The following is a 6290-nucleotide window of genomic DNA, read 5'->3' as shown; positions in this document are numbered from 1 at the left end:
AGAGCGGAACCTGGATGCTCATATTGGTTCCTACATATTCTACGAAGATCTTTATCGGTCAAACCGCATAACAACATACGTTGTTCCCTTTTGTCATCGGTATGTTACTTGCCCGAGATTCGATCGTCGGTATTGTAAAAACCGTAAAAAATAATATAATAAATAAATTAGATAAAAATAATTTCAACGGCGTTGCCAAAACATTAATTAAAATAATAGAAACAACTACATTTATTATTAGAGCAAATAGCATTTAGTCATGCAAAACAAATTCTTCTCCAAACCTTCATATATTTTATAGACCCTTGTCTCATTTCTTTCACATAAAGTAAATGCCAACTAATGGCCAGCCAAGCAAATTACACATGTCCATAATACAACCCACAAGAGACACAAGTAGAGGCATGCATGCAAGACTAACCACGCATGCATGCCAGATGTAATGTGTCTTCAAACCGACATAGCTATTCACCCCACTATAAATAGGAGCCATCCCTTTCACTGGACCATTCTACCTCACACACACATACACTGGAGTACCCCCACCACTTGCCTTTTCACCTTCCGCCACACTGCTGTCCTTCACTGCGGTGAAGATCTTTGGGTTACATGCGCCACCAGGTACTAATCAAGTACCTTGTTGTGTTATCCCTTCTTGCTTGTTTTCTTATCTATCTCCACCTCGGTTTGAATCAGTCCATGAGCATCTATTCACCTCGATCTCTTTACCTTACTGTAAAAAGAACAAAATGTTTGCGTAAACACCCAAGTTAGTCAAACTAATTAGATCAATTGCAAAAGCTTGTAAAAGTTTCTGTGAATGACATCCGTGGCTTGTACTAGATATAACATGCCAAGAATCAAATCCTAGGTACTAGTAACTTGCTAAGACATGTATGTATCCAAAAGATCAACCTTCCTGTGTATACTACCTTGTCCTAATTATTAATCCCTGCCAATCTGTAGCAAACACTGAGAGATTGATGTTTATAATCTACTCACAAGTAATTATTTTTGGAGTTTCACTGCCACTGTTTACTTCTATATGGTGTTCAAGGATGAGTAGCACTAGTTAGGAACAGTATTTAGATCTAATCAGTAGCAATACCATGACCACACCATAGATTAAATCTTAATTAATTTCTTGGCCTTGAGATAAACAAAGAGAAAGAAGGCAATATGGCTGAGTGGGGAATAGTAGGGCCTGGGATAAAATGAACAACATATGCACACCCACGTTCACATATAGGAGGCACTTGTTGTGAAATTTGGAGCACTTCATGGAGAAGGAATCAGGATTAGCACTTACCAGTAGTAGCAGTAGGATGTGGCTAGTCCACACCGTTAGCAACAGAGCCATGGCGATCGAGCAGCGCCGGTGAAGCCGCACGCGCCCGGCGCCCGTGGCTGCATGCCTCGTGCGTGGGGCTGCGCTGGGGGAGGATGTACGCATGGAGACGTCGTTGCCGCTGCAGCCGGTGGCAAGCCCACCGGACCTAGATCAGGCGGCGCTAGGATTGAGTGGTGGCGGCGATTTTGGCGGCGGCAGATCAAATAAATGGGGTAATATGGTATAGGGAGTCGAGGGGATTTCGTGGGTGTCCGCAGTGTCGCCGGAGATTGCCGGAAGTGGCAGATCGAGCCGGCGGCGGCCTACTCTGTAGTTAGGGAGAGAGAGATGAGTTGGTTCTGTTTGGCTGAGCATACCAGTGACAGTGAGAGAGAGGAAGAGAGCTGGGGAAGATGACTAGTTGGATAAAAAAATGATATTTCTGCCGAGGTTGGGTTCAACCAGCTAAACACGTTTTTCCTTTTGAGCTTGCTTTCTTGCTCTTTGTGATGTGCACGTGCGTACTACTTGTTGATGTGCTGTATGCATTTTGCTTCTAATTACACACTAGCACGTATCATTACCTTTTTAATTAAAATGGATTGCACTGTATGGAAGTGTTGCTTGATGCTTGGATCTTGATTAGGGAAAATATAAACTTTTTTGTGAAATAATTATCAGGAGTCGATCTCGGACCCATAGGACCCACTTTTGGTGGTTCTGAGTTGGTCGGAGCGCTACCCGGCAAGTCGTCATCTCCTTGACCATGTCTTGATAAATGTTTTCCAGGCTATGGGTCATTTCCAAAATTTTGCATAAGAATTAAAAGTAAATATTTTCCGTAAACAAAATGAAATTTGGATCAAGCTGATCCACTGATTTGGCAGTTGGACCAGACCAGGTGAAGTATCTATATTAAGTAGTTGCGACCCGGGCAGGGTTACTAGATAAATAAATATTTGGTGGGTAGGGGAGCTCATGTTGGTGAAAGCCACCCAGGTAGGGTCGGCTTGGATGGCGGGCTCCTATATATAGGGTATCACATTAGGACATAATCAACTGGCGCTTACTTCAAAAGCGGCGCAAACCGTACTGACCATAGACCTGGAATGGGACGGGCTGAACCGACTACCCTTGCCAAGTAACTGCCTCTGCATGGGTGAGAAGGTGGCTGTCGGTGTCAAAACCGGCGGATCTCGGGTAGGGGGTCCCGAACTGTGCGTCTAGGCCGGATGGTAACAGGAGGCAAGGGACATGAAGTTTTACCCAGGTTCGGGCCCTCTCGATGGAGGTAAAACCCTATGTCCTGGTTGATTAATATTGATGATATGGGTAGTACAAGAGTAGATCTACCACGAGATCGAGGAGGCTAAACCCTAGAAGCTAGCCTATGGTATGATTGTTGATGTGTACGTTGTCCTACGGACCAAAACCCTTCGGTTTATATAGACATCGAAGAGGGTTAGGGTTACACCAAGTCGGTTACAATGGTAGGAGATCTTCACATCCGTATCGCCAAGCTTGCCTTCCACGCCAAGGAAAGTCCCTTCTAGACACGGGACGGAGTCTTCAATCTTGTATCTTCATAGTCCAGGAGTCCGACCAAAAGATATAGTCCGGCTGTCCGGACCCCTAATCCAGGACTCCCTCAGTAGCCCCCGAACCAGGCTTCAATGACGATGAGTCCGGCGTGCAGATTGTCTTCAGCATTGCAAGGCGGGTTCTCCTCCAAATTCCGTGTACCTGTTGAATAAAGTCTGGTTTCTTGTAAATGTTTGCGCTCCTTGGCTTCTACGCCCAATAATGGCCGCTTCCCATGTGTCAAACGAATATGAAAAGTCTGAATGTTTTTACATCCACACCCGTAGCCGCGTAAATGAGATGCCCTATTTAAGGGGACGAGGATTTAGATCCAATCCACACCTTCTCCCCTCCGCGAGTGTTCATCAGAGCGCATCCGAAAAAGGTCCATTCCACCATGGCCAGCCGTCGCAACTCCTCCCCTCGCCCTTCCATCCCTAAGCCTGGATATTGAGAGAGATGTTCCATCCCGCATAGCGAGCTAGTGACGCTCCAGACCAAGGGATTTCTCCCCCCGGCCTAAATGGTCCCGATTTGAGCCGATCTTGCCGTCTACAACGGCGGAGAGCAAGCAGAGAATGCCCCTAATCCCTCCAAAGGAGAGCGGGTGTGCCTCGTCCCTTACTTAATAAGGGGGCTCGGATTTCCAATCCATCCATTTCTCTGGGGGCTGCTGGAGTTCTACGGCCTCCAGTTACATCATCTCACGCCTGCCTCAGTATTGCATATCGCGGGCTTTGTAGCCCTCTGCGAGCTGTTCTTGGGTGTTGAAGCTCATTTCGGACTGTGGAAGGAGCTATTTTGCCTCGTGCCCCGTTTCAAGAAGGGGTCAATGTATCAAGTGGGCGGAGCTGAAGTGTGGCGCATCGCCGGGACCGGATATCTGTCCGGAACCCCAAAGAAGGCGTCCGAAGACTGGCCCTCGGAATGAATTCAACAGTGCTCCCTTAAAGAAGCGCCTAAGCTGGCGCCCACGGAGCCCTCAGAGGGGAGGTGACAGGGACATCCTTTACCTGATGGGCCGAATAAGATTGTTAGCCCATTCCGGACTAACCATGATCGGGGTTATGGCCGAATGCATTATGCGGGGGTGCAGCCGCTTCAGTATAGAAGCCACCCCATGTGGGACTTCAACGGGGAGGACGACGCCACCCGCTATGTTGGGGAACGTAGTAATTTCAAAAAAATTCCTACGCACACGCAAGATCATGGTAATGCATAGCAATGAGGGGAGAGTATGATCTACGTACCCTTGTAGATCGTAACGGAAGCGTTGACACAACGTAGAGGAAGTAGTCGCACGTCTTCTTCCCGATCCGACCGATCCAAGAACCGTTACTCTGGCACTTCCGAGTTCTTAGCACACGTACAGCTCGATGACGATCCCCGGGCTCCGATCCAGCAAAGCATCGGGGAAGAGTTCCGTCAGCACGACGACGTGGTGACGATCTTGATGTTCTACCGACGCAGGGCTTCGCCTAAGCACTACAACGATATGATCGAGGTGGAATATGGTGGCAGGGGGCACCGCACACGGCTAAGGAACGATCTCAATGATCAACTTGTGTGTCTAGAGGTGCCCCCTGCCTCCGTATATAAAGGAGCCAAGGGGGAGGGGTGCGGCCAGCCCTATGAAGGCGCAGGAGGAGTCCTACTCCTACCGGGAGTAGGACTCCCCCCCCCAATCCTATTCCAAATAGGACTCCCAAGAGGGAAAGAGAGAGAGAGGTGGCCGGCCACCTCTCCTAGTCCTAATAGGACTAGGGGAGGGGGGGAGGCGCGCAGCCCACTATGGCAGCCCCTTTCACCTTTCCACTAAAGCCCAATAAGGCCCATATGACTCCCGGGGGGTTCCGGTAACCTTTTGGTAATCCGGTAAAATCCTGATTTCACCCGGAACACTTCCGATGTCCAAACATAGGCTTCCAATATATCAATCTTTATGTCTCGACCATTTCGAGACTCCTTGTCATGTCCGTGATCACATCCGGGACTCCGAACAACCTTCGGTACATCAAAATGCATAAACTCATAATAACTGTCATCGTAACGTTAAGCGTGCGGACCCTACGGTTCGAGAATAATGTAGACATGACTGAGACACATCTCTGGTCAATAACCAATAGCGGGACCTGGATGCCCATATTGGTTCCTACATATTCTACGAAGATCTTTTATCGGTCAGACCGCATAACAACATACGTTGTTCCCTTTGTCATCGGTATGTTACCTGCCCGAGATTCGATCGTCGGTATCCAATACCTAGTTCAATCTCGTTACCGGCAAGTCTCTTTACTCGTTCCGTAATACATCATCCCGCAACTAACTCATTAGTTGCAATGCTTGCAAGGCTTATGTGATGTGCATTACCAAGAGAGCCCAGAGATACCTCTCCGACAATCGGAGTGACAAATCCTAATCTTGAAATACGCCAACCCAACATCTACCTTTGGAGACACCTGTAGTACTCCTTTATTATCACCCAGTTACGTTGTGATGTTTGGTAGCACCCAAAGTGTTCCTCCGGCAAACGGGAGTTGCATAATCTCATAGTCATAGGAACATGTATAAGTCATGAAGAAAGCAAATAGCAACATACTAAACGATCGGGTGCTAAGCTAATGGAATGGGTCATGTCAATCAGATCATTCAACTAATGATGTGACCTCGTTAATCAAATAACAACTCTTTGTTTATGGTTAGGAAACATAACCATCTTTGATTAACGAGCTAGTCTAGTAGAGGCATACTAGTGATACTCTGTTTGTCTATGTATTCACACATGTATTATGTTTCTGGTTAATACAATTCTAGCATGAATAATAAACATTTATCATGATATAAGGAAATAAATAATAACTTTATTATTGCCTCTAGGGCATATTTCCTTCAGTCTCCCACTTGCACTAAAGTCAATAATCTAGATTAAACTGTAACGATTCTAACACCCATGGAGTCTTGGTGCTGATCATGTTTTGCTCGTGGAAGAGGCTTAGTCAATGGGTCTGCAACATTCAGATCCGTATATATCTTGCAAATCTCTATGTCTCCCACCTGCACTAGATCCCGGATGGAATTGAAGCGTTTCTTGATGTGCTTGGTCCTTTTATGAAATCTGGATTCCTTTGCCAAGGCAATTGCACCAGTATTGTCACAAAAAAATTTCATTGGACCCGATGCACTAGGTATGTATTCCGCTTCGTTCGCTGCTTCCGAAGCAGCTATGTATTCCGCTTCACATGTAGATCCCGCTATGACGCTTTGTTTAGAACTGCACCAACCGACAGCTCCACCGTTTAATGTAAACACGTATCCGGTTTGCGATTTAGAATCGTCCAGATCAGTGTCAAAGCTTGCATCAACGTAACCTTTTACGGTG

At 46.7% G+C, this 6290-nt stretch overlaps 1 long non-coding RNA gene across 1 annotated transcript; it reads right to left on the bottom strand.

The window, feature by feature from the left end:
* Positions 1 to 213: 213 nt before the first annotated feature.
* Positions 214 to 1771, bottom strand: LOC125550965. Its single transcript, XR_007302093.1, has 2 exons — positions 1310 to 1771; positions 214 to 733 (listed from the first exon to the last, which is right to left on the bottom strand). It is a non-coding gene; the product is annotated as an uncharacterized LOC125550965 (long non-coding RNA).
* Between the last annotated feature and the right edge of the window lie 4519 nt (positions 1772 to 6290).

Source organism: Triticum urartu, chromosome 4, assembly GCF_003073215.2.
Source record: "Triticum urartu cultivar G1812 chromosome 4, Tu2.1, whole genome shotgun sequence".
In the NCBI taxonomy this organism is placed as follows: domain Eukaryota; kingdom Viridiplantae; phylum Streptophyta; class Magnoliopsida; order Poales; family Poaceae; genus Triticum; species Triticum urartu.
The sequence above is the reverse complement of the archived record's forward strand: the minus strand, read 5'-3'. Positions and strand labels throughout refer to the sequence as shown.